The following is a 27776-nucleotide window of genomic DNA, read 5'->3' as shown; positions in this document are numbered from 1 at the left end:
TATAAATAATATTTCTAAAATGACATATAAACAAATTTGACATATAATAAGAATTGATAGTTATTTTTTAGAATTATATATATTTTATGAAGAAATTATAAAATTAAAAAAAAAATAGAAATATTACTAATTACAAAATAATTCATTTTAAACTATTACTAAATTATTCATATATATATATATATATATATATATATATATATATATATATATATATCTTAAAATGTTTAAAACATAAATTGACCTACCAGTCATAAAAAAAAGATCGCATGCCACAGACCGTGTTTTTATTTTAGGGTTGATATCTTAAATTATTGCGGAAAAGTCTAATAGGAAACATGTTGTTTCCATCAGGATTCCAGACATCAAATGGCAAGGGCATAGTTCAAACTCTTGATTTGTATGACAAGATTGCACTTAATGGCAGGATGTTCGCCCGACTATTAAAGTGTTACCATCTTCGAGTGTGCCGTTTTGGCATGCATTACAGTAACTGAGTAGGATTATTAGTTTTCAGTTTGCATGAATGCATGCGTTTTGTCGTCAGATAATCGAGCCTTTAATTTTGTTGTCAGATAATTCTTTGATTAGCATGTTTCCAACAGTGGAGAATGTTTCTTAAGTTGTTTCTCCTTTACAGCATTAAAAACTCTACTCGCTCTCAAAACCTCAGCTAGGCAACTGATGTTGCCTGTGTACGGTAGATACAGATCCCAACATCCTACTCTTTAAATATTTTCCCGTGCAATGTGTGAACTAAATCTCACCAATTTCCCTCTGAACCTGTTCTGTTCTAATATTCTTATGAGGCTCCCTCTAAATGAAGCCGTCCGGTTTTCTGCGGTTTCCCAAAAATGGTTTGGCACATGGACTAAGCTAAACCATCTCAAATTTTCTGACAAATTTTTCCATTCTGTGGGTGCTAATCCTTTGAAGAGAAAGGCTGCAGCAAAAGATTCTCCCCAGACTATAATTGACAAGTTGATTCTTATGTAGCATTGCGGCTTGGGTAGTATTGAATTGCACAACTGTGACAAGTTCAAAGGTAGGATACTAAACAGGTGGCTAATGTGGATTTCTGATTTTGGTGCCAAGTGCATAGACCTAAGCAGTAGTGGAACTCAGATACAAGTACCGGAGCCACTCTTTTTATGTGTGACACTTAAATCTCTGTCTCTCAAGAATTTTAGGTTTCTAAGAAGGCCGCCTAAATGGTTTAGGGTTTTTCTCAACTTTTAACATGTTATCTTGAAGGGGTCGGTCTAGGTGAGGAGACATTTAACGAGATCTTAAGACTATGTCAGCATCTTGAGAGTTTGAGGGTATCAAAATGCTCATTGCCCTGGAACTATAGAGTTGTTTCACCCAGCCTTAAATCTCTGGCTTTTATTGAGCAGTATTATTACTCCTCTATTATAGAAATAGATTGTCCAATATTGGAAAATATTAAAATTACCGAATTTTCTGGTTCCGTAAACGAGAACATACATTGACCTGTGTGTGTTCGTCTGGAAACAGATTTTGAACATCTTCAGCATTTTCTAACAATCAGATCGTTGAGAAATATCGCCTGTTTCAATGATATAGATTTCAATGATGTCCGACTTCTACAATACTTTCCTGGCTTGGAAGAGTTGTACTTTGACTCAACCGCATTTATCTCTGATGAGAAGGTAAGTATTTCCTTCTATCAATCTAAATCAAAACATTCGTTTTTAATCACTTGAATTCGAAATTCAAAATTATATTATGTGTGTTTCCATTTAAACGAAAATGTTAGAATGATTATCGAAATTTTGGGCAAGTCTTTTCGCTTTTGTTTTTCTGTTTTATGTTTGAAGAAGTGGTCAATCACACCACAACCACATTGCTTTCCAAATCTTTTATAACATGACATTCTTAGAATTCAGAGTAACGTGTTTCATGCAGGATGTACCACATCTCAGTCTACGACTACCAAATTTGGAGAAGTTTACTATGAATATTGGTGTGCGTGATGGAGGGAATAGGGGTCTCTTCTTGTGCTCTTCAATTTTGAAAGGCGCCCCGCAAATAAAGACGGTCAGAATCGGCCTCGATTTTGGCAAAGAGCAATACGAGGCTGATTCTGACTGTCTTTATTCGCGGGGCGCCTTTCAAAATTGAAGAGCACAAGAAGAGACCCCTATTCCCTCCATCACGCACACCAATATTCATAGTAAACTTCTCCAAATTTGATAGTCGTAGACTGAGCTGTGGTACATCCTGCATGAAACACGTTACTCTAAATTCTAAGAATGTCATGTTATAAAAGATTTGGAAAGCAATGTGGTTGTTGTGTGATTGACCACTTCTTCAAACATAAAACAGAAAAATAAAAGCAAAAAAACTTGCGCAAAATTTCGATAATCATTCTAACATTTTCATTTAAATGGAAACACACAAAATAAAATTTTTGAATTTCGAATTCAAGTGTTCAAAAATGAATGGTTTGATTCAGATTGATAGAAGGAAATACTTACCTTCTCATCAGAGACAAATGCGGTTGAGTCAAAGTACAACTCTTCCAAGCAAGGAAAGTATTGTAGAAGCCGGACATCATTGAAATCTATATCATTGAAACAGGCGATGTTTCTCAACGATCTGACTGTGAGAAAATGTTGAAGATTTTTAAAATCTGTTTCCAGACTAACACACACAGAGAACCTTTTGCTGCAGCCTTTCTCTTCAAAGTATTAGCACCCACAGACTGGAAAAATTCGTCAGAAAATTTGAGATGCTTTAGCTTAGTCCATGTGCCAAACCATTTTCGGGAAACCCCAGAAAACCGAACGACTTCATTTAAAGGGAGCCTTCTAAGAATCTTAGAAGAGAATAGGTCAAGAGGGAAATTGTCGAGATTTATTTCACACATTGCACAGGAAAATATTTAAAGAGTAGGGTTTTGGGATTTCTATCTAACGGACACAGGCAACCTCAGTTGCGTAGCTGGGATTTCGAGAGCCAGTAGAGTTTTTAATGATGTTAAAGAGAAACGACTTAAGAAACATTCTCCGCTTTCGGAAACATGCGAATTGAGTGCAATCTTGCCATACAAATCAAGAGTTTGGCTCTATGCCCTTGCCATTTGATTTCTGGAATCCTGATGGAAACAACATGTTTCCTATTTGACTTTTTCACATTAATTTAAGATATCAAACCTAAAATAAAAACACGATTTGGCAGGTGTTCTTTCTTTTATGACCGTTTGGTCAATTTATGTTTGATATTTTACATTTTTAGATAAATTTTATTATTTATTAAATATATGAATAATTTAGTAACCGTTTTAAATGAATTATTTTGTAAATAGTAATATTTATTGAAAATCTAATTTTTAATTTTCTAATTTTTTCTATAATATTTATATAATTCTAAAAAATAACTATCAATGCTTATTATTTGTCAATTTTTTTATATGTCATTTTAAAAATATTGTCTATATTGACTATAACAAATATTTCTGGAGAGTTTATTGAATCATTTTAGTATAATATTAAACATCAAATTCTACCATGATCTATCTTAAAACAAAAACTTAAATAATGAGAAACTTGATACTATTAAAAAATATTATCTTTAAATAGTTTAGTTCTTATATAATATAATATTATAAAAGAACACTAATTATGCAGTCAATATCTACAGATGTTGAATATTGCTTAGTCATAACATCAAAATGTTGATCAAATTCAAAAAGTGTCACAAATAGGCAAACCATGCATGCTAAGGAAACTATGGCATGTGTTATTGGACTAATGAACTATGGTAGTATAACTAGTCGACTTCTCCATATATTATTCAAGCACAATTTGTCTTCCCAAGAGTGACATCCTATGATATTTAAGTTGTTCTATTAATGTTTAAAATCTAATTGGTGATGAGGTCATCCAAATTAATATTTATTATGCTAAAATTCTAATATTTTATACCTATGCATACAAATTTCAGGATTTGATTGTGTATAGTTTTTTAATGTCAATGTTCCAAACCATACTACATGACCTATCATGAGGGTGCTATATAGAAAAGAGCATAAGATAGTAGAATGTAGATCCACATAAAACATAGAAAAAAGAAAAGTTGTATAAAAGAAAAGTCAAAAGAATGATAATAGCCCTAAAGATAAAAGAGCATGAAGAGAAAATAAAAAATTGAAAAAATTAGAAAAAATAGAAAAGAAAGGAATCAAGAAAAAGAAGCTAAACACACACACACACACACACACACACACACATGTACATATATATCATATATATTATATGTATATATAGATATATATACATATACATATATATTATATCTATGTATTTTAGATATATGTATGTATATATACATACATATATATCTACATATATATACACATATATACATATATGGATATATGAAATAAAGAGTAACTAAAATAAGAGAAAGCACAAATATAACAATGATAAAAATAATCAACACATGAGAACACATGAAAAAACAATGAAATGTGAAGTATATATCTACATACATACATACATACATACATACATACATACATATATATCTTATGTTTTTTTCTCTCTAGCATTCTAATGATGGATCATGTAGTATGATCCGAAACATTAATGTAAAAAAACTATACACAATCAAATATAGAAATATATAAGCATTAACATAGATTGTGGAAATCCAATAGAACTCATTTATATCCAATCAAATTTAGTTTGTCAATATTCAATATTATTTATAAGGACAAAATCGATAGTATCAATATATTTAGCAACTTTAATTAGATAAAATAAACAAATTTTCAATCATTTTTAATAAAAAACAAATTTTATTTTAAATAAAAATGTTTTCTTGTAATTCTTAATAATAGGTCAATTACAAGTAGAGAGTACAATCATAGGTTACCTTAGTTGTTCTTCCTTTGGGGACTAAAAGTAATTGTACATTTTACATATATTAATTTAATTTAATTTAATTTTTAGTCTCACTTAATAACATGTCTTAAACTATTTCAAGTTTTTTTTGTAGATTTACTCTTTTCTTGAAAAAGATTAAAATGTCTACATTAAATTAATAATAAGAAAGGTCATAAAGAAAAAAAATCAAATAGATACCTAGATCTAACCAAAAAGAATCTTTCTAACCCATAGAGCACGCACCATATTATAAGAAAAATACCCTACATAAACAAATTTTGTGTTGAACTGACACAAACAAGATATATAATTGAAGGTTTAAATTTTGAGTTTGGTATTCATATTTTTTATATCAAGACTTTTATATTAATTCAAAATGATAAAAATTGAAAGGAACATATAAATCCACTTCTTCATTTTAAGAAATGTGAAAATTCATTTATGTGATCACCATTCAAATTGCTTCATTCTCAAGTTTATTTCTATTAGATTTCTTGATATTTTCAGTCTGCATTGTGGGAAAGCTAGGGTAATATTGGATTCCTTTTAAGATTTGTTTTGAGGATTTGGGTGAGAGAAAAGAAATGTGTGCATATCCCATGCACATTTCACTAAGTTCCATTGATAAATTCAACAAAGCCACTTAGACTTATTTAAGAGGGTGGGTTGCTTCCATATATGTGGTCTATTAAGGGCTATGATGAGTCTATCTCCATGCAATTATCCAAATCTCACAACTACAAGAATGTTGTTGTGAATGAGATATCATTTGAGATCGATGAAGAATTCATTAATAAGGTTGGTAGTTTCTCCTTGGATGGCCCAAAACGGTGAAAGAAAACTCGTGTTGTGGATGAAGCAAACCTCAACTAGTTCTTTCGCACTAGTGAGAGTCAAAGTGAAGTGCTTGCCCCTAGTTTGCATTTTGTTATTATTTCCAAACTCTTTTAGGCCAGTTTTATGCTTGACTATTAGAAGTATTTTTTTGAGATTATTAGATATTGTTTTACATTCAATTTATTATATGATGAGATTACTTGGTACTCTATATTTCATGTATACATCATGATTATTTAGTGATTTTAGTTATTGACGATGATTAGTTAGATGGATTATTATGTGTCTTCTTATGGATACTTACCCCATACTGCATGTGTATGGTGCGTGTGTTTATTTTTCTTTATGTATGGAATTTTTGATGTGGTTAAGGAAGGGACTTATAGTTACCTCCTAGTTAGGATCTACACGATGCACCACTTCTAGATTAGAATATTGTGTCTATAGATGCGTTGATTTTATGCATGTCGCAAGTACTAGGTATCGACTTCCCTAAATTGCCAGGATGAGCATACCCTATCACATTATCTCAATGGTAAGAGAGGGGAGATAAATTCTTAAGTCCAAATCCTAAACATTTAAGTCATTTGTCCCAATTGAAAATTAGGACAAGTATCTGAGTTGTGTACCCTCTCAATGTGTCAAATGAGGTTAATTTGTGATCATAACCCTTTAGTTTGATTTTGTATGTGTTTTACTACGATGGGTTTTCATATTTTACTTTATGAGTCTTTGGTGAATTTTTTATTAATTAAGTCCAATTAAAAGATAAATTAATGATTTAATTTAATGGAAAATTATTATGATATTTTAACATTTAATTTTATTTAATTAATTGGGAAATTAATTAAATAAAAGTAATTAAGTTTGAAGATAAAAGTCATAAGTATAAATTTGGAACATGATAATATTTATTTAATTTGATAATAATATATTTAGGGTTCAGTTTTAAATAAATGCTAAATAGTATTATTATTTAAGTTAATAAATAGTTATCAAATTTAATGTTTAAAAATAAATTTAGAAGTGGAAAAGAAATTAATTTATTAAAATTTCATGATCACATGATGCATGCATGAGAATAAATTTAATAAATTAATTTTAAAAGAGTTAATTGAAAATTGAATAAAGTAATTTAATTAATTAATGAATGTGCATGGAAAAGATAAAAAGAAGGATAAATAAAAGTTAATAATGAGTTAAGGGTTGTGAGCAAGGAGTTCACTGGGGTGAACGCACAATTAGTGCCCCAATTTTTGGGAGAGAGCTCCATATCACAATTTGGGAGGGTTAATTTTTGAATCACTATGAATTTTGGAGAAGGAAGGAATTTTTGGAAAAGAGGAGGTCCTGAGAGGAGAGATTTTTCTCTACTATTTTCTAATGTGTAGCAAATTAGCATAAGTGTCTAGGTAGATGCTCATGATATTCACATATTTTAATATGCTCTTTTCTTTCCTATCTTCATCATGTTTGTTGAATGTTTTCTAAGGAATTATTGTGATGAATGTTTTTAGTAATATGCATTCCTGTTATGAACATTAAATCCTCTATTTATTGGAAAATCATAAGATCTATATAACCCTCTTTCTTTCTTTTTTATTTATTTATTTATTTATTTGCTCAATAAGAAGCCAAAGCCTTGATTAATTTTATTAATTAATAGGCAATACAATTAGTTCCCCTATTCTAATGGGCACAGGTAGGAAAGAACGAGGAAAGAAAACCTCATGTCTTGCCCGAGACCATAGTCCTGTACTATACATTAGTAAAAGGGGGATACCCTAGTGATTACATCAAACTGATGTTCAGAGCAATGTAGTTGTCTTCCAAAGAGGTTCCAAGTTGGAGAAAAGATAATCCACATTTTTCTAAATTCACCACCATCAACAAATGTTAAGGGTTAATGAAAACTAAAACAATACAATATAATATGGAGCCAAGGGAACCATCTTAAAATGATAAATTGAATCATGAAGAAGTTAATACAGTAGGTTAATTAACTGATTCTATTATAATTTTAATTAATCTTCATAATTATTAATTGATTTGTTTTAACTTAATTATATTGATTTGTAGTTAAATTAATTAACTTAGTATTTGTGAAATCAATAATTAAAGTACAAATGGGGAACAAAGTCCACTTATCTTAACATGATTAATTTTCATGCTCAATTAAAAGAAGATTATATCAAAATTAAATTAATAAGTTGAATCCCAGGGCAGAGTAAGCCAAAAACACATCAACAGTGTCTTTAGAGATGCTCCAAATTTCATATTGAAAACAGTGATACATGAATTAAGATTTGGATTAAAACCAATTAGCATAAAGCCCTGACTAGGAGGAGGATTTCTAACAAAATTTATACTAAAATTTGATCAAAAGAGTCAAAATGTAAACACCATAACCACATAAAGGAGGCTGAATAATAGCTGAAAATGATTTTTATTAATATATGTTTATATGTACAGTAATAATGATATCCCGACTTATATTGAAAAAGACACTGAAGTAGAAGGTATTTAGTAGCAGATTTGTTCGATGTTATAGTAGGAGCAACTTATCTACAAAGGCACCCTAACTTAAAACAAAGCACTACAAGTCAAAATTTGGGCCTGGTTAATATACAAAATGACCCAAGAGATGATTTAGTCATACTTTTTGAAAACCATTATGATTTCTGACACTTCATGTAGAGAACTTGCCTTTAATCCTGGGGGGAATTCATAGGTTGACCTACCCCTGCTGGTTTTGTCATAGTTTGGAATAAAATATTCCACATTCTCCATGTTGTTGAAATCTACATTTGGATGGATATAGGCATCATATAGCCTCAGGTAATCAGTTAACCAATCCCTTCCTGGATCTTTGATAATGGCCCTCCATCTCAAAAAAAATTAATACTCTTCTCCATACATGGCCACTCATTGAAAAACTAGATATTATCCCTAATTACCATGCAAGAGCTTCTTAGGCTCCTTCCCATTTCTTGACTATTAAATTCAAATTCCATGTATGCCTTTGAGAGAGGAATGCAGAGCCGAGCATCAATGTTTGCAACAACAATTTCTAGTCCCACTAACCACCAAGGATCAAAAATATTGTAGGTTATCCTAATAATGTCCCATTTTTCAATCCCTGCACGAGCCAAGAAACCTACCCAAAGCCCTACAATGTCACTTTTAATCCTTCATGAGTAATCATAATTGAAAATTCATTCTCCTAAAACCCGACTGACTGCTATATGGCTCATATCATCTATGGGCCTCAAGATCCTATTCCATCACTCTTGAGTAATCGGCCCACAGAAAGCCATGGTGTGATTTTAATAAGTATGAAACAAACTAATGTTGGAGTCCATATTACATAGCCTATATCACTTACTATTTTACTATTGAAACCAAACTCTATGAGAATGTATTGTAAAATTGCCCCAAAATTACTGATAAATAGGAGTCAAAATTTCTAGATGCCTAATAATGGAGAAAGCATGTGAATGATTAATTTAGCTCCTCACAAAATCATCATATCAAAAGGATTTCATGGCTAAGGTGAGGGATTTCCCATAAAAGATACTCTGTCCAATACATGTGAGATCACACTACAAAATTGAAGTTAGAAAGAAAATGATTAATCTAGCTTTGTTGTGAGGTTCTAATACTAATTGAATGTTAAAGAATTAATACCATCAGTACCAAGATTGGCTAATGAATCGGCCTCTTTGTTGCCTTCTCTGAAAATGTGAGCATATCTTATATCTTCAAATACCAAAAGATAATTTATAATTGCTTCTATTTTAGAGTTTAACACCCAATTTGGTGTAACTCCTTTCCGAAGAGCATTAATGATGATTCATGAATCCCCTTCTATTATAAGTTTTTTAATATTTAATTTAATACATAGGTTAATTCCTTCTTCTACAACTTCGAGTTCAGTAATATTATTGGATGCCGTATATAATGATTTCTATCTTTTAACAATCCAGTCACCTAATTCATCTATTATGATACATCTTATTCTTGCTTTACCAAGATTTCCTCTTGAAGCTCCATAAAAATTCAGTTTCTTCCATCCAGGTGGAGGAGGCTCCCATTTGCAAGAGAGTCTAGCAAGGTCATTCTTCTTTTTATAGAATAAGGGGGAATTGATTAACAATGGCCATTGCTTTTTAATTTTTACATCCCAATCAGAGAAGTATCCCTCTTCTCTAGGTCTCTTACTGAGATCGCCATTCATTACTTCTGAAATTGTTACTTTTATTTTCAAAAGTAGGGCTGATACTAAAAGATATTAGTCTGAAAAGATTCGGTGATTGCATTCTTTTCAAATTTCCCAAAGGGCTATAGCTGGAGATATGTTCCAAAGTTTATCATATATTTTCTTTGCATCCTCTTTGGGCCATGCCATCAAATGATCTTCCCAATTACCTGCTAATAGGGAGGACCAGTTGAGTTTCCTTTGAAGCCATCTCCAACATTCCTGAGGGAATTTGCATGAGAATAAGAGGTGTTCTGCATTTTCTTCTTCCTCTTTACAAAGGGAACATCTAGATTGCCCTTCAAATCCCATTTTTTGGATCCTATCTTCTGTTAATATTTTCTTATACATAGTTTTCCAAAGGAACATTCCTGCTTCGGGAAAACCTGCTAGATCCCAACATAGGCTCAAAGGAAGGGTACTAATTTCCCATTGCTGAGAGTTTGTAATCATCCTATAACCTTCTCTAACTTTATAGGCTCCATCCTTTGATCCTGCCCATATAAGTTTATCCTCCCTAGTTTTAAATGCAATAGTCAGGGATTTTAATAACAATTTCAATTTATCCCTATCCTCCATATTGATGTCATATTCAGAGATTGATTTCCATTTCCATGCCTTTCCCAAATCTAACTCATATTCCTCTAGATAATCTTTTACTTTCGTTCCCCATAAAGTTTTTAGTTGTGTTATAGTTTAAGGAGAGATATTTGAATTAATCAAAGGAGGGTTTCCATTCCAGGAGTCTTCCCAGAACAAAGCTTCCTCTCAATTCCCTATATCCCAAGTAAGATATTTGGAAATCAAGCTGTGATTATTCAGAAGAAAGTTCCAGCCGGTATATCCTTTAGGGGGAGAATTAATTTTAAATAACAAAGTTTTATCTAAAGGATTAAGATATTTACTATATAGAATTTTTTCCCATTTCCTGTCTCTTTCTTGATAAAGTCTCCAAACTTGTTTAACTCCTAATACTTCATTCTACCATTCAAGGTTCTTCATACCTAATCATCCATATACTTTTGGTTTACAAACTTTAGTCCAACTAATTAATACTACTTTTTTCTTGTCCTCCAATCTTTTCTAGAAGAAGCTTCATAATTTACTTTCCAATTTAGAGTTGATGTGTTTTGGAAGATAAGAACATGACATTTGGCAGGAAGGGATTGCTGCCAACATTACTTTAATCTTTTTTTCTCTTCCTACCTTTGTTAACCATCTACCTTTCCAAGATTTAGTTTGGTTGTCAATTTTCCTAAGAATATGCTCCTAACCAGAATTAGTGTGCTTGTTCTTATCAAGATAAATCCCTAAGTATCTGAATGGGAATTTGCCTCTTAAAAATCCTAATTTTTGACAGATTAGATTTTCAACTTCAATGTCAGTGTTTTAAAATAAAATCTCTTATTTTTTAGCATTGATCATTTGCCCAGATATGTTTGTATATGTGTTCAGAATGTGCTACATGTGATCGGCCTCTTCCACAGTGCTCATTCTAGCAAGAATTGTGTCATTAGCGAATTGTTGGTGGGTGGTATTTTCAACTCCATTAGTGACTTTTACCCCAATAATTTTTCTCTCTTCTTGTGCTACTTTGATAGCCCTTCCAAATGCTTCTGCCATGATGATAAATAGGAAAGGAGATATTGGGTCTCCTTGTCTGATGCTCCTTGAGATATTAAAGAATCCTTTCGGGGTACCGTTGATAAGAATCAAGATTTTAGAGATTGAAATACATTGAAAAATAATTTTAATCCATTGTTTGGAGAAGCCAAAGGCCTCTAAATTTTTGCAAAGAAATCTCCAAACTACCTTGTTGTATGCCTTTTGACTATCAAGTTTAAGTAGCATACAAGCTTCTTTATTTTTTAATCCTGAATGGATGGTTTCCTGTATGATTGAGATATTGTCTAGAATAGATCTGCTAGGGAAAAATCCTATTTGTTCTTATGAGATAAGTCAAGTCAAATTTTTTTTGAGATGATTAGCTAGAATTTTTGAGAAAACTTTAAAGATAGTATTGCATAATGCAATAGGCCTAAAATCTCCAGGTGCTACACTTTCATGCCTTTTAGGAATGAGAGTTAAAAATATTTGATTGATTTCAGTTAAAATGGATCCACCTTTATGAGTTTCTTCTAATGTTTTCTATAAATCCTCTCCTAAAATATCCCAACATTTTTGAAAGAAGAAGCCTTGGAAGCCATAAGGACCCGAGGATTTATCTGGGTTCATATTGAAGAGTGCAGTCTTAACCTCAGTAAGAGAAATATGTTTGTTAAGGAATTTGTTATCCTCCTCTGAGATCAGCTTGGGAATATGCTTCAGCATTTCCTCTTGGGAAAATTTGTTTGATGAGCCAAAGTTATTAAGCGCATTATAAAAGAGTTCTGTAAAAAAAATTGCAATGTCTACTGGGTTTTCAGTTTGCTCCCGCTCTAGGTTTCTAATTTTGGTTATATTAATATAATGTCTATTTTTAATGGTGCTGTTGTGGAAAAAATTCTGCCTCCTTGGATTTTTGCCTCCAATACATTTCTTTTTTTGCTAGAATTTCTTCATGTTTTAAGAGGTATTATTTCTCTAATAGATATGATTCATTATTCATTCCTTTTGTAATAATTTCCTTATCTAATTTGTTCATTTTATCTTCTATGTCTAATTTTTCTTTGAAAATAATTTTAAAATGTAACTTGTTCCAATTTAGAATCTTATGTTTTAAATTTTTTAGTTTGGAGACTAGGCAAAACATTTTTGATCCTTCAAACTAATCCTCTTGCCAGCAATCTTTGATTTGATCCATAAAGCTTTTGTCCATAAACCACATTTTCTCGCATTTGAAAAGATTTCTACTTGGTTTACTCTATTCTTTGATTTCCATTTTCATTGGGAAATGGTCAGATCCTGCCATAGGTAATATTTCTTCTATGATCAAATTATCCATATTTAATTCACCCTTTAGAAGAAATCTGTCTAATCTTTTAGCTATGTAACACAATCCCTTCCTATGATTATTCCATGTATAGATTATTCCTATGGCATTGAATTAAGGAAAAAACTGATCTCATTCCAAACTATTTGCTTATCTTTTGTAGAAGTCGGTCCATATACATTAATTATTATTGTTTGTAGGTTTTATTTTGTGCTAATAATTCTCATTCCCATCCAATTTACTTGAAGGGAGATTAATTCACTATTGATTTGCCAGGGATTCCAAATCATCCCTAATCCTTCTAAAGCTCCCTATGACTACTAAAATTATGATTTCCATTTTCCTAATTTTGACTCAATTTTAATCCTTCTTCTTTGCTAAATTTGGTTTCTTGTAATAATAAGATGACTGAGTCAAAAATGGTGAGGTTATGCTTTAGCAAGCATTTTTTGCTAGGGGCATTAGGACCCCTAGCATTGTAGGTTATTATCCTCATTGTTCCTTGGGAAGGAACTTCCCCTTCCCATTGTTTAGTATATCAGAGATCTTTGTCTGGTCCTTAACCTACCCTACTACCTCTCTTAGTTCTTTAAGTGTTTTCCTTCCATGTTTCTACTTAGATTTTCCACAAATTGGAGTTTTCAATCCTTCTTGATTCATAGCAATGCCTATTTTGTCAATGTTTTTCTCATCTGATACCTTCTCTGCTATAGAAGAGACCTTCCCCTCCTGCAAATCCTCTAACATTATTTTTGTGATTAATAGATTACTAATTTGTGGATTCGCACATGTTCCTATTTGGGTGCACTTTAATGCCTCATTCTCTTTATGACCTTCTATGGTGGTGTGACTATTCAGTTTTTTGTAACCCCTAATGGATTCTATACCTTTTGAATTTGGAGTTCCTTTTGAGACTAATCCATTATCCTCTCTATCTAATGCAAACATGTCTTTCCCATTACTAGGAGTTTGCCAAAACTTGTAACTTTTTTTCTTTCCTTTCTTTCTAATAGTTATATTGCTCCATTGTGCTAAATCTGTTGGTGGAATAATAACTTCTTGCTCAATATCATTATTTGGATTAGCCATTTCTTGCAGTGTTTCTAAAACTTGTTCTACTCTGCTTTCTATCCTTTGGTCCTTTAGCCTAAGTTCAATAGATTGGATGTGAATCAATTCTTCCTCCAACTTCATTTCCTGAATCTGATTTGCATTTGTTCCTAATGTGCCTTTTGATTCAGGAGGTTGAATCTCTTTCCCTTTATGTTCCTCATGTAACTTTTCTACTAATATACTTTGATCTATTAAGTCATTCTATATTAGCAGAATTTCATGGTGAAGCTGATTTAATCTAACTATATTTAATTCCTTTTCTTTAATGACCTCTTTTTCTATCTAATAGTCCTTGCAATTCTTGAATTTACTAAGTGAATGCTAATAAATGATCTTCTCTTCTTCTTCTATTTCCCTTGATTTATCCACATTTTCTTCATTTGTTATTGGTGCGATTTTGCTATATGGGGATCTTTTCTGAAATGATTTTCCTGCTTCTTGTAGGAATGGAGTTTTTGCAATATCCATTTCCTTTCTCCTTGTCATCTTGCCTATATTCTTTTTGGTTTTTAAATGATCTTTGATGTTATTAATGATTTAAGATTTAGCAAAGTTAGCATCTAATAGTTTGTATATTTCTCCTGAATATTCTTCAAAAGTTAATTTATATATAGATTGATTTGTAATGATCTTCCTATTTATTGGTTGATTTTGATCATATTTAACAAAAACCCTAATCCTGTTAGCTTTATTTAGGTTATCTTCAAATCCAATTACATTTTATAGTGAGTTACCAATTTTTTAACGATGTTTTCTTCCATTAATTCTGATGGGATTTCTTTGCTTTCCATCCATTTGATCATTACCATACTTTCAATATGGTTTTTGTTGAAATTAGGTTGCCATTTTAAAATTTAATATGGTGTCCTTTGTTAAATAGTGTATCAAACTTCAAAATCTATTCCTTGTCCTAAATATTTGTACATAAAATGAACCAAAATTTATCTGCAAAGGAGTTTAGGGTACTTACCTTGTCACCTCAAATCATGGAAATGATGCGTACCAGCCTGGATCTCTTCCTTGGTGGACCATTCCAATACATATAGATGCCCTTGTCCTCACAGTCCTTCCGTATTTTTTCATTATAAGGGTTGCTTATGATTATTTCTTCACCTGGGGAATGCTTACTAGAGAAGATTTGCTTAGATCCAGCTTTAATTCTTCCTTTGTGCATTGGTTGATCCATCTTTTGATGCAGAGTTATGTATACTAATTTTCCACTATCAATATTGTTAATTTGTCGATTATTCTCATAGGGTTGCTTCGGTGGGGCCTTTGAGTTTATGGGTAAATTTTCTGACTGCTTTCCAAGAGGGATTGCATTTACTTCTAATATCCATTGAGGCCTATTAGGATGCTCCCTCTGATTGAAATTCTCCTTCAACTTGGAGCTAGGGTTAGGCTCAATTTTTCTTGCAGAATTGGATTGGCAATAGAAGGGTTTTTGCTTTGAAGTTTTTTCTTTCATGACATTTGATTTTTGCCAAAATCTGAGCCAATTTTTCCTTCTCTGCACTGGTTGCTAGCCATCTTTTTTCCTGTGAGATTGATATTCGTAGATTTTTGCGATTCGATTGGTGTGTTGTTGAAAAAATGATTCAAAGCTATTGTTATTTGCTTTGCCAGTATCTCCTTTCCCTAATTTTGACTGTGTAAGAACTTTGAATTTATTTTTGGTCATCAAAGGAGATTGAGGAGTAGTCTTTTGCTGGTACACAACAAATTTCATGAAGGGGTGACTAAACTTGAAATATGGTTTCACTTTTTTTGTCATTTTGTTAGAGTGGAGCTTTTTTTTTATAGAAATAGATTTATTTATTTTTATATAACCCTCTTTCAATAGATTAGGGTTTGAGAAATTTACTAGGAAAGGTTTGAATTTAATTGAAAAACCTTCTTAGAGAAAATTAATAATATTAAAGTGGGTAAGTTGTATTCTCCAATCAGATTAGTTAAGTATTTTGAATAGGAATTTTTTTTTTAAAAAAAACAAAGATTATAATTTTAAATACAATTATTTGGTCTAATTTTATTTATTGCAAATTTGTAAAAAAATAAAAATAAATTATAAAAAATGTCTTATGGGGGATGATATTTTTATTAAATAATTATTTTTTTAAAATAATATATAAAATGGAGGGGGGGGAAATTACCCCATACCCCCCACCCACTACCACAGCTTTGCGATAGTATGCCAATCCTTGGAGGTACTACAATGATAGCTACTCTATACTTGCCGCTATAGACCTTGTGACCGTAGGGTATTGTGGTAGGCCATAGGCCTTTATGCAAGCTAGTGAGCTTTAAAACACACATTCAATATTTTTTTTTAAAGTTTTTTTTAATTGTTAATTTTATTAAAAGTTCTAAATTGTTTAATATTATTTTTTTTGGTGTAAATAAGTATTTACTATTTACACTTACTCAAGTTTACTTATGTTAATGCATTTTTTTATTGATTTTTTATTAGCCACCTAGGAGTATGTGTGTTCTTGTGAGTTGTCATGTTGACAACACAGGAGTCTGCACCTATTTTATGCACATGGTGTCTACAACATAGGAGTTAGTACACTAATTAAGTACATGGTGTCTATAACCTTCTTAATCTTATCTACTCATCTAGAATATTGGACAAGGTGTGTGCTTAGTTGTCAATGCTTATCTTATCTCCTAGTTCTTTCTAGAGACATTCTAGGTGCTTCTTGAGAGGCCTTTGTATATAGGCACTCCTAGTGTGTTTGCACATCACATCATATACTAAATAGACCAATGTATTAGGACATACTCTGATTAATTGATTACATCCATTTTTTGGTCTACAATTGTGCTTGTGTTTGAGTTCTTAGTTCCTGGGTGAATTTTTCCCTTAGGCAACTTCTTACATGGTATTAGAGCTATACCAAATTCTTACATGGTATCAAAGCTCTTGGAGAATCTGTCTTCACATAGCCATTCGAGGCCATCTTCTTACTTTAGCACTGTGGCCTGAATTTGGAGTATCACATAAATTGGGAGTATCTAGAGCTAGATCTGACCTCACCATTGCATCCAGAATGTTGATTCGATGAAAATTGGCTATAAAGTTTCCTACTCTAGGCCAAAGTCGATTGCGAGGTAATTTTTTCTGCAAACCAACACCTGAAGGACCGATTTGCAGCATTGTTATGATCATTTTAGATCTATACATTTAATATTTAGATTTGCTTTTTTTTTCATTTGCATCTCCATAATTTTTTTTGGATCTACATTATTTTCCAAAAATTTCTTGGCCATCGAGCCATAGCAGAGTTTTTTTACAGGTGAAGATTGAAGGTTCCTGGTGCAAATCAGATATTTGTATCACATTTAGGAGGTTCAAAAATCCCTAGATTATATTTTGTTTCATCCAAATGAGACATTTGAGTCAAAATCTAGAGCTATTTAATTTTTGGAGGCGTGACGGTGATTTAGAAAAAATAACAGCAATAGCAAATTTCAAATAGCAATATCTTCCTCATATGGAATCCTTTTTGGGTGCAATTCTTTTTTTGGGAGGTAGAATTTCATGATCTACACATTGGTCCAAGTGGTTTAACATCTTTGTTCCTGAATTTTTTTGCAACTCACAAATCTCAAAATTTGCCACTTAAAATGCTTAGTATGGGCTCATCTAGACTCCAAAATAGCTTTCATTTTTTTTGAAAGTGTTTTTTTTGTCTACTTTCTAGATCTGAAATTATATTCTAGGTTCTATAGATAGAAATACTGCTTTCAGAAATAGGCCCTAAATTGGTAGGTGGTTATCAAGTGCCTAAATCATACATTAGGGGGGGGTTTCATTTATTCTCTTTGATTCTTTGGAGGTTCATTGATTGATCTCATAGAGTCTTGTCAAATTTGTCAGTTTGGTATTAGACCACAGTTGACAATAAGAAACTATCACAAATGGAATACTTTGATAGTTGATCATCTAAGAGAATATCCAGAATTGCTTCCTTATCTCTATACATTGCCACCACATTTTAATTGGACATATGTTGTCAACCTTCCATTCTTATCCACTCAAGTAGAATGTTGGATAAGGTGTGTGCTTAGTTGTCAATGCTTATCTTATCTCCTGGTTGTTTCTAGAGACATTCTAGGTGCTTCCTGAGTGGCCTTTAGATAAAAGCACTCCTAGTATGTTTGGACATCATATACTAAACAGAGAAATGTATGAGGACATACTCTGATTAATTGATCATATCCATTTTTTGGTCTACAATTGTGCTTATGTTTGAGTTCTTAGTTCTTGGATGAATTTTTCCCTTAGGCAAATTCTTGAAATTTTATTAAATGAAATCTATTAAAAGTTTTAATTTATAATAATTAATTAATGTTATTAAATTATTCAGAATAAATTTATCGTAAATAATTAAATTTTTTATAAATATATATAAGTTTATTTTCAAATAAATTTTTAATTAATTTATTATGAGTATTAGATAAATAGGAGACTCTTGTAATTGCTAAAGATTATTCCAAATTTTGACTTTAGTAGTATCACAACTATTTTAAAGGAATTCAATATGATTTTAACTTAGCAATTTAAACGAACATATAACTTACCATTAATAGATTTTAGAGAAGTTGATTTCAAATATAATAGGGGTTAAAACTTGATTTATTCAAATATATAAATATATATATATATATATATATATATATATATATATATATATATATATACATATATATATGGGATCACTATAGGATAAGAGAGAGTCTTCTCACTTGATAAGAAAATTTGAAAAAAAAATTGAAACTTCATAACTATGTAGTATGATCCAAAATGTTGATGTAAAAAAAAATTATAGACAATCAAATCCAAACATTTGTAAGCACCTCATAACTAACCCAACCATGCGATTGAAAAAAAATTAAAACATGTACTTGCATCTTGTTTCTATACGCTATCTATGTTTGGGGTTGACTAGATTGTTGACCAGTTCTAGGACATGTACCAGAGGCTTGGGGGGTTTTGTGAGTATGGTATCATGCTGACTCGGTCTTGGTTACTTTTACTTAACCATGGTATGGTATGCTCTATGTTGAGTGTATTTATATTGCTGATTATTATCTTTAGTGTCTTTGTGGGATAGCGAGATTTATGCTATGAGATACCTGACTTAACCTTTATGAGTCCTTGATTAGTATTGTTGGGATCTTTCTAGTTGCTCATTGAGAACCAATGGATATTATAATTTATCTTGATCCTTTCTAGTTTCTCGCAGAGAATTGATGTGATTATTATGATTATCTTTATGATGTTTTCTAGTCACTTGTATATGACTGAAGTGATTTTACTATGATTCTATGATTTTTGATTTCATGAGCCTAGGGTAGGAAATCTATATGTAGTGTCGAGAAGTGGCTTGCAATCGAGGTTGAGGCCCTGAGTGGCTACCAGGGTAACTCATTGTAAGTTGTTTAATTAAAGAAAAAATTACACTAAATGAGAGTAAAATGAACCTAATAAGATTCTTTCTATGTTCTTGCGCATGCCTCAAGTGCTAGTATAGACTAGGATGCGAGTAGAGAGAATGCTTGGTTGCGACCTTGCATTTCATAGTATGCCTTATCAGTATCTGAGGATACTAGTGGCCACATAGGGATCAGTAGGGACCTAAGGGTCTTAAGAGACTGTTAGGGTAACTCCAACATAATTCATTCAATGACGCCCACTTACATAGTAGGTTTCCTACATCTATTCTATGCCTCTGGGACTTATATGTCAACCTATTTTAGAACCTTTGAGTTAGATTGCTTTTAGGATTTCTTGGACTTAGAGAGTATTTTGATATTTGGTTGATATCCTATTTGGGACTTGAGACTATCATACCCTTAGTGTAGTGGGAGTGGGCCATTTAGGTTCCACATAGTCAAGTGGTAATTCTTTTTACTCTTACCATTGAGATCCATCTATAGTCATCATAGCTAGAGCTTCCTTGTTTGCATATCATTTCATTCTATCTTGTATCATTTAATAGATGGTTATCTCTTATGGTGGATGGATGTATCATGTATGGTGGATGGTTTCATTTATTTTTATTTTACTTTGTATCATGGGTCCAAGGAGGATGATGTATTTCTATTTCTACATATGTATATTCTTTTAAGCCTTTCATACCCTATGACATGTATAGTGGATGATTGAGCATTCTGAATTAATTTGCCAAAAGACATTCAAAAAAAATGTATATTCTTTAAATGGACATTGAACTTTTCATTATTCTTTCATATGGATGTGGTATTGATGGACTTAGTATTAGATTACATTTATAGGTGATTCAACATCATGGGATCCTTCAGAAATGTAACATGTTATGTATGTTTTAGTTGATTGTATGTTATTGCTTTTGCTACTATGTGTTTGATGTATATGATTATTCTTTCTTGTTTTAAAAAAAAAGTTTGGCAAACTTAGTAAAAACTTTAGGTTAATTCTTTTGGATCCCTTGGAAGGGTGTTACACAAAGTTGTGACCATGGTGGGTTTGTTATAATGGCCTTGTGGGATCCCTAGAAAGAGGTATATTATCGCATCATGCATTATATCATTTTAGAAGGTAGATTGCAGATTTTTTACTACTATCATTTCCCTATTTAAACCATTTTAGAAACCATGACCTTGTTTTATTTCCTTATCCGGTGCAACATCACCCACATCAAATAAGGAATCTTATAAGACCTAAGAACCTGTGGGATAGGTTAGACTTAACTTCTAAGGATTGGGACCTATTTACAGGACCTAGTTCTAAGATTGGTATAATTATAAGCCATTGGTCAACTATGGTCAAGTGTGATCAAATGACTTAAATAAAATTAGAATTTTTCATGTTTTCATGTTTTAAAAAAAAAATTAGTCCTAGCTACATCATTTAATTAAGGTTTGAATATGTTTTCTTCACAAATTGAAAATGTTCAATAAAGTGCAAAAATTGCTCAAAAGTTGTCAAGTAACATTTAAGAAAAAATTTTAAAAACTTGTAATTTGATCCCTAATGGCCAGATATGGTTTGAAAATCTATTTTGACCATTGGGTATGCCTACATAATCCCATTTAGGTGGATAGTAGGTATCATGATGTACTTTTGCATTCAAATCAATAAAAATAGCTTATATTTCCTACCAATTTAATGTTGTAGCAATGTGTATAGATGTGTATGGATGCACCAGCGTGTCTAACCTACATTTTCTAAAATTTGGATGAATTAAATTTTCAATGCACTTGGTTTGGGGTCTAGATCTATCTCTTACCTCAAGATATCTAGATTTTTGTAAAAAAATTTAATAATAGTTGTCATACCGAGGGTTTCATTAAGAAATTACCATATTGCAGGATTTCACCATGGGAATTTGATGGCCTCTAGTGAAATACAAGTGTGGATTATGTAATTTAAGATGAATTTGGTCTTAATCTTGTATGTGCATGTGGCCAATAGTGTAGTGCCTGCCCCTAGTTCGCATTTTGCTAACATTGTTGAACTCTTTTAGAGCTAGTTTTATGTTGTTGGTTAGCAACATTCTTTTGAGATTATTAGATATTGTGCTATGGATTCAGTTTATTATGTGATGAGATCACTTAGATTTTGCATTTCATGTATGCATGATGATTATTTTCAGTGTTTGCAGTTACTAATGATGATTAGTAAGATGATTTATTATCATGTGTTTTCTTATGGATACTTACTACATACTTGCATGTGTATGGTGTGCGTGTTTGCTTTGCGTGTTTTCTTTTGTATGGCATTTCTAATGTGGTTAAGGAAGGGAGTCGTAGTCACCTGCTAGTCAGGATCTACATGATGCACCACTTCCTACCATTGCCTATTTAGTTTAGTATATATTGTGTTTGTACATGCATGGTTTTTATGCAAGTTGCAGGTACCGGGTATCGACTTCCCTGAATTTCCAGGATGAGCCTACCCTATTACATTATCTCAATAATAAGAGAGGGGGAGATAAATTCTCAAGTCCAAATCCCAACCCTTAAAGCCATTTGTTCTAATTGGAAAATTAGGACAAGTATCTGAGTTGAGTACCCTCCAAATGTGTCAGATGACGTAATTCATGATTTAAACCCTTGGTTTGATTTTGTATGTATTTTGGCTATGACGGGTTTTCATATTTTTACCTTATGATTCTTTGGTGTATTTTCTATTAATCAAGCCTAATTAAAAGATTTAATTAATGGTTTAATTAAATAGAAAATTAATGTGGTATTTAATATTTATTTTATTTAATTAATTAAGAAATTAATTAAATTAATTAAATTAAATAATTAAATTTGAAAATAAAATAATTAAACTTTAAAAGTTGGAATGTGACAATATTTATTTTAATAATAATATATTTGGAGTTCCTTTTTAAATAAATGACTAAATAATATTATTATTAAAGCTAGCAACTATTTTAGAAATTTAGTTTTGAAAATGAAATTTAAAAGTGAAAAATATATTAAAATTATTAAAAGATTCTAGATTTCATGTGCTTAAAATATAAATATAATAAGATTGAAAAGTGGAATTATTAAAGTTAGTGCATTAGATTTAATAAATAAATAAATTGAATTGGAAAGAGTAAATTAAATATTATATTAATATTTTCTCACATAGGAGTTGGCAAATTCTTGGGAGTTGTCATGTAAACAACAAAGGGGTTTGCACTCTAAGAATGCACTAAGTTGTCTACACTTAGGAGTTAGCATTTTATTTGAGCACATGGTGTCTACAACCTTAAGACTTATCTAGAAGGTTGGAGAAGACCCATGCTTGGTTGTCATGCTTATCTTCTAGTTGTTTCTAGAGACACTCTAGATGCATCTTAGAGGCTTTTAAATAGAGGCTCTCCTAGTGTGTTTTGCCATGCTGAATGGAAGCTACAAGCTACAAGCTTAATGGTAGCTACAAGCTATAAGCTTAAATGGAAGCTTCAAAGCTTACATGCATATGAGAAGCTCATATGCTTCTACATGCTCATATGATTCTACATGCTCTTATGCTTCTTCAAGTATTTCTAGTCACATGGAGGTTTCGAATGGCATGGATCTTGGAGGATTTGCGAATGTTGGAGAAGGAAGGGATTCTCTGTGGACTTTTGAGGCATGAAAATTAGCATCATTGTCTAGGTGCACTCGCGATAATCACATATTCTATTTGCACTCTTTCTCTTCCTGTCTTCATCATGGCTGCTATATGTGTCTGAATCTTCTCTATGATTGAATCTGTAGTTTGAAATTGGAATCTAGATATTTTATTTGGTTGAGAAGAAAAGCATAAAAAACCCTACCTTCAAGAAAGAAATTAGTTCTAAAATGGGTTCGGGTTCGAATTGAATAGAATCGAGAATTTTAATTCAACAATTTGAAATAGAACGAACTTTTAAGTATATTTATGGCATATAATGTGGTTGGGGGAGGAGAATTTATCCTCATGCCACTTACCCTTTTAATGGGTGGTTCAGATGTGGAATGAGCATCACTAACCCCACCGTACCTACGGTTCGATGGCGGAGGCATTCATGCTAAGTTGCACAACTTTCATAGAAGGGTCGATGTATATTAAAGCGCTGAATGTTATATGAATCGCAGGGGAGTGTTTTAAACAATTTAAATGTTAATAAATTTAAAAGAAAATTGTATATAATTTATGGGATGGGTGTGGTTTATACCCACCACACCCACTCACCTCTTCCTACCTTGACTGGCGGCTTGAACTGGCATCAGCACTGCTACTGCGGTTTACTTGGTGGCAGGAAGGTGTACAAGGGTGTGCATGGCTTATCAAGCTATCGGTTGTGAAATGAGTGCAGCAATTTGATTGCTTGTGTATCAATATTTATAAAGTTTAATTTTATAGAGCATGGTTGTTTGTGATGCATTTAAAAATTGGTAACATGTTATGAATCCTTATAAATTGACTTTAGTATTTTATATGCAATGTTTATGTGGGCTTTCAAAAATGGCGCCTTGTATAAAGCTACTGCATGGTTAACGTCATTGGCATCTGTGGATTCCCAACACATGAGCATATTTAATTAAGAGTTAGCAGAATTATGGTAGCTGCATGGCTATAAAAGTCATACGGCTTGCATTTCAAAGAACCGCTCCAAAAAAATAATAAATAATAAATATATATATATATATATATATATATATATATATATATATATATATGTTAAATAGGAATCGGTAATAAGGACTTGTCCATGGCTCCTTCTCTACAATGCCTGGGGCATGGTCTTAAACCGTCATCACCATGGTAACCCTCATTCTGGATTTCACTTCATGTTTTCGCCATAACCGGATTACATGCTTCTATTCCACTCTCAACCACGTGATTCCTTGGAAGACTTCCATTTTAAGATGAATTGATATAAAGTATGGGCTGAATGTTGTTGGATCGAATGACTAGTGCGTGTAGTGGTTTGCGATCTATAAAAGCATTCTATCAACACATTTCACATGCATTGTAAATGCTCAATTAATGAGAATCGATGAAACTTGACCCTTGTTCCTTCATTCGTTGCCAGCGACTATGAGCCTATGGTTCGACGACAATGTTATTTGTAGATCTCATAATCCGTGCCTTCCTCACAAACACTCGATATCCATAACTCTTGATAGGTGAGATGGTTGTTTGTCTTGCGACTATGTAGTGTACCCGCATTGATAGAGAGGCTAGTTGGCCTTAATAATTAAAGTGGGTGGTGTAATAATGGCATTTGTAACGAGATTTCAATTGCAACGGGGGGTTGCATTATTATATATATATGGTGAAGCTTTTTTTAAAAATATATTGGGGAAGGACGTGTCGACCCATATCCACTATTTTAAATAAAAGAAAATGCTTCTTGGGTGATTCGCTTGTCAGCGAATTTGATGTAGGATTTATTTTTAATTATTAAGATAGGAATTGAATTATATTTATGAAGAAGTTTTGGTGAATATATTCATTAATTAATATTAGTATTTTATAAATACTAATGTATTATTGTTAAGTATAAATTACTAATTTAATAATAGTTTGCTAACTATTATTGAAAGCAATATAAATGTTATTAACTTTGAGTAATGAGGATTTAGAATCATAGATTTATTAATAAGATTTTTAATATATAACTTGTTATGACTAACAAGTTATTATTAAATTAATAATTTAAATATTGATGGATTTGGGGTATTAATTTGAGCTTTGATGGAATGAAATATATTTGACTCTTAAAGTATGAAACTATCATCAGATGATAATCATGTAGTTATTGAACTATTGGAGACTTGCTTTATAGTTGACTATTAACCTATAAATTATAGTTAGTTATTAGTCAACTGATATTGATTGGAATGTTGTCAGGGATATATAATTATTAATTCAATTAAGTTAATTAGATTTAATTAATAATTAAGATATGTAATTAAGTTTTAATTAATATGCTATTATCAATTCTTTTAGCGAAGCTGTTAAGTATTTACATCAAAGTTGTTAAGTCTTATTCTAATGACTTGAATAATGACTTTAGTTATTATATTGGTTATTAGTGATGATTTAATTATTGCAACGATTAAATTAAGAGACTTAAGACTTACTAATATTTAATTGAGAATTATTAGAATGTTAAAACGTCATGGATTGTGTACCTATATTAATTGATTGATTTTATTGATCATTCTAATAAAGTTATAATCGAATAATGATCATTGATTATGTTGAAAAGTTGAAGTAACCTTAAAGGAGGGTTAATCAATTAGAATATGGTTCTTAGTTAAATAAAGAAAACAATTTAATTAAAGGTCAATAATGATCAGTTTAATGAGTAAATAGTTATCCTTATGTTACTCTTAGAATGCAATTTTTAATAATGGAAGGATAATGCTATTAGGGAACAAATGGGTTGACTTGTAGGTCAAATGATGAAACTTAGATACTTGAAGTATACTTGCAAACAGAAAAGTGAAACCTCTGCACTTAATTCAATTATGTAATATAGAAAAACCAAAACATGTGTTTGCATCATGTATTCTCTATGCTTTTTGTTTTGGGTTTTGGTTTGACTAGTGTTCACCAGTCCTAGGTTGTTACCAGAGGCTCGGGGGTTATGAGATATGATGGCATGTTGATCTTATTTGGTCTCGATCTTTATAAGCCCAACCAAGGTAATGTGATCGTATGCTCTATGAAATCTTTGTATTTTCCAGTTGTAATTGTTCATCAGTCTTCATGTGTGAAGCTGAGATGTATATGTATCTGAGACACTTGAGCTAATCATTTTTGAGTCATCGATCAGTTATCCTTGGGATATTTTCTAGTCGCCATGATGGGATTGAAATGTTGATTTATTCTTTGATGATGTCATGTTGTGACATGTTTTGACTCAACCATTTTGGAGTCTTCGATCAATATGATTTTGAGATATTCTTGGTTGCTTGTTGAGAACCAATGGATATTATGAGTTATTTTGAGATATATTTTGGTTATTGAGAACCAATGGATAGCTTTGATTATCAGTGATGCCTTCAGTTGCCCCTAGAGAACTGTTGTGGTCATGATTTTCTATGGATGTTTTTTCAGATGCTCATGGAGATTTGATGATTCTTATCTTAGAGAATTGATGATTCTTATTATGGATATTTGATGATTTTATCATGGATATTTGATGATTCCTTTTACGGATTATCTTTTGAATTTTCTTTACAGTCGCTTGTACAGGACTGTGGTGATTTTATGATTCCATGAGCTTAGGGTAGGTTATCTACTTGTAGTCTCGGGAAGTGGCTTGCAATGGGGGTCGGAGCCCTAAGTGGTTGCCAGGGTAACTCATTGTAAGCTTTGTTAATAAGTGATAAATTTACACACTAAATGGGGATTAAATGAACCTAAAAAGATAATTGTTTTGATTTTCTCACCCATGCCTTGAGTGCTTGTATAGACTAGGATGGGAGTAGTGAGAACGCATGGTTGCAACCGTGCATTTCGTAGTATGCCTCGTTAGTATGAGAGGATACTAATGGCCGCATGAGATTAGTATGGATCCGTGGAGTTTAGCTAACTGCTAGGGTAACTTGTATGTGATAAATGTGATGACACTTTTATGCTTGCAGAGTACGTTTCCTACATGTCATTGTTGTGCCTCTGGGAATTAGATGTTGATTTTTTGTGTGATGTAACCTTTGAGGTAGTATACTTTTAAGATTCCTGGACTTAAAGAGATTTATGCTATGTGATTTTGATAGCCTGTTTGGGACTTGAGATTATCTCCTTAGCATAATGGGAGTGGACCTCTTAGGTTCCACGCAGTTGGGTGGTAGTGTTTTTCCACTCTTATCATTTGAGATCCATCTGAGACACCGTGGCTGATGCTTTCTTGGTTGGTATTTATCTTCATTATGTTCTTGGATCATTATGATAGATGGTATACCTTATGATGGATGTATTTACTGGTATGTTCCTTACATTGATAATTTGCATATGTTAGTTGATGATATGTTATACTTTACTTTGCATGTTAGTAGGATGTGTTTAGGAGTGACATTCCTACTATGATAATATCGATGATCTCTTCAGTGCTTTGGAATGTTACCCACAGAGGGATGGCTAGGATCCACGATGGTCTAATCATGCTATTAACGGTTGGGAGGAACTATGAACTTAGTTATTTATGTTTGTAATCTATGGTTATCTCTTATGATGGATGTCTATATCTTTATG

The sequence above is a fragment of the Cupressus sempervirens genome, chromosome 4 (assembly GCF_028749045.1).
Source record: "Cupressus sempervirens isolate cs-2001-9-10 chromosome 4, ASM2874904v1, whole genome shotgun sequence".
NCBI lineage: Eukaryota > Viridiplantae > Streptophyta > Pinopsida > Cupressales > Cupressaceae > Cupressus > Cupressus sempervirens.
Note: the sequence above shows the minus strand (reverse complement) of the source record.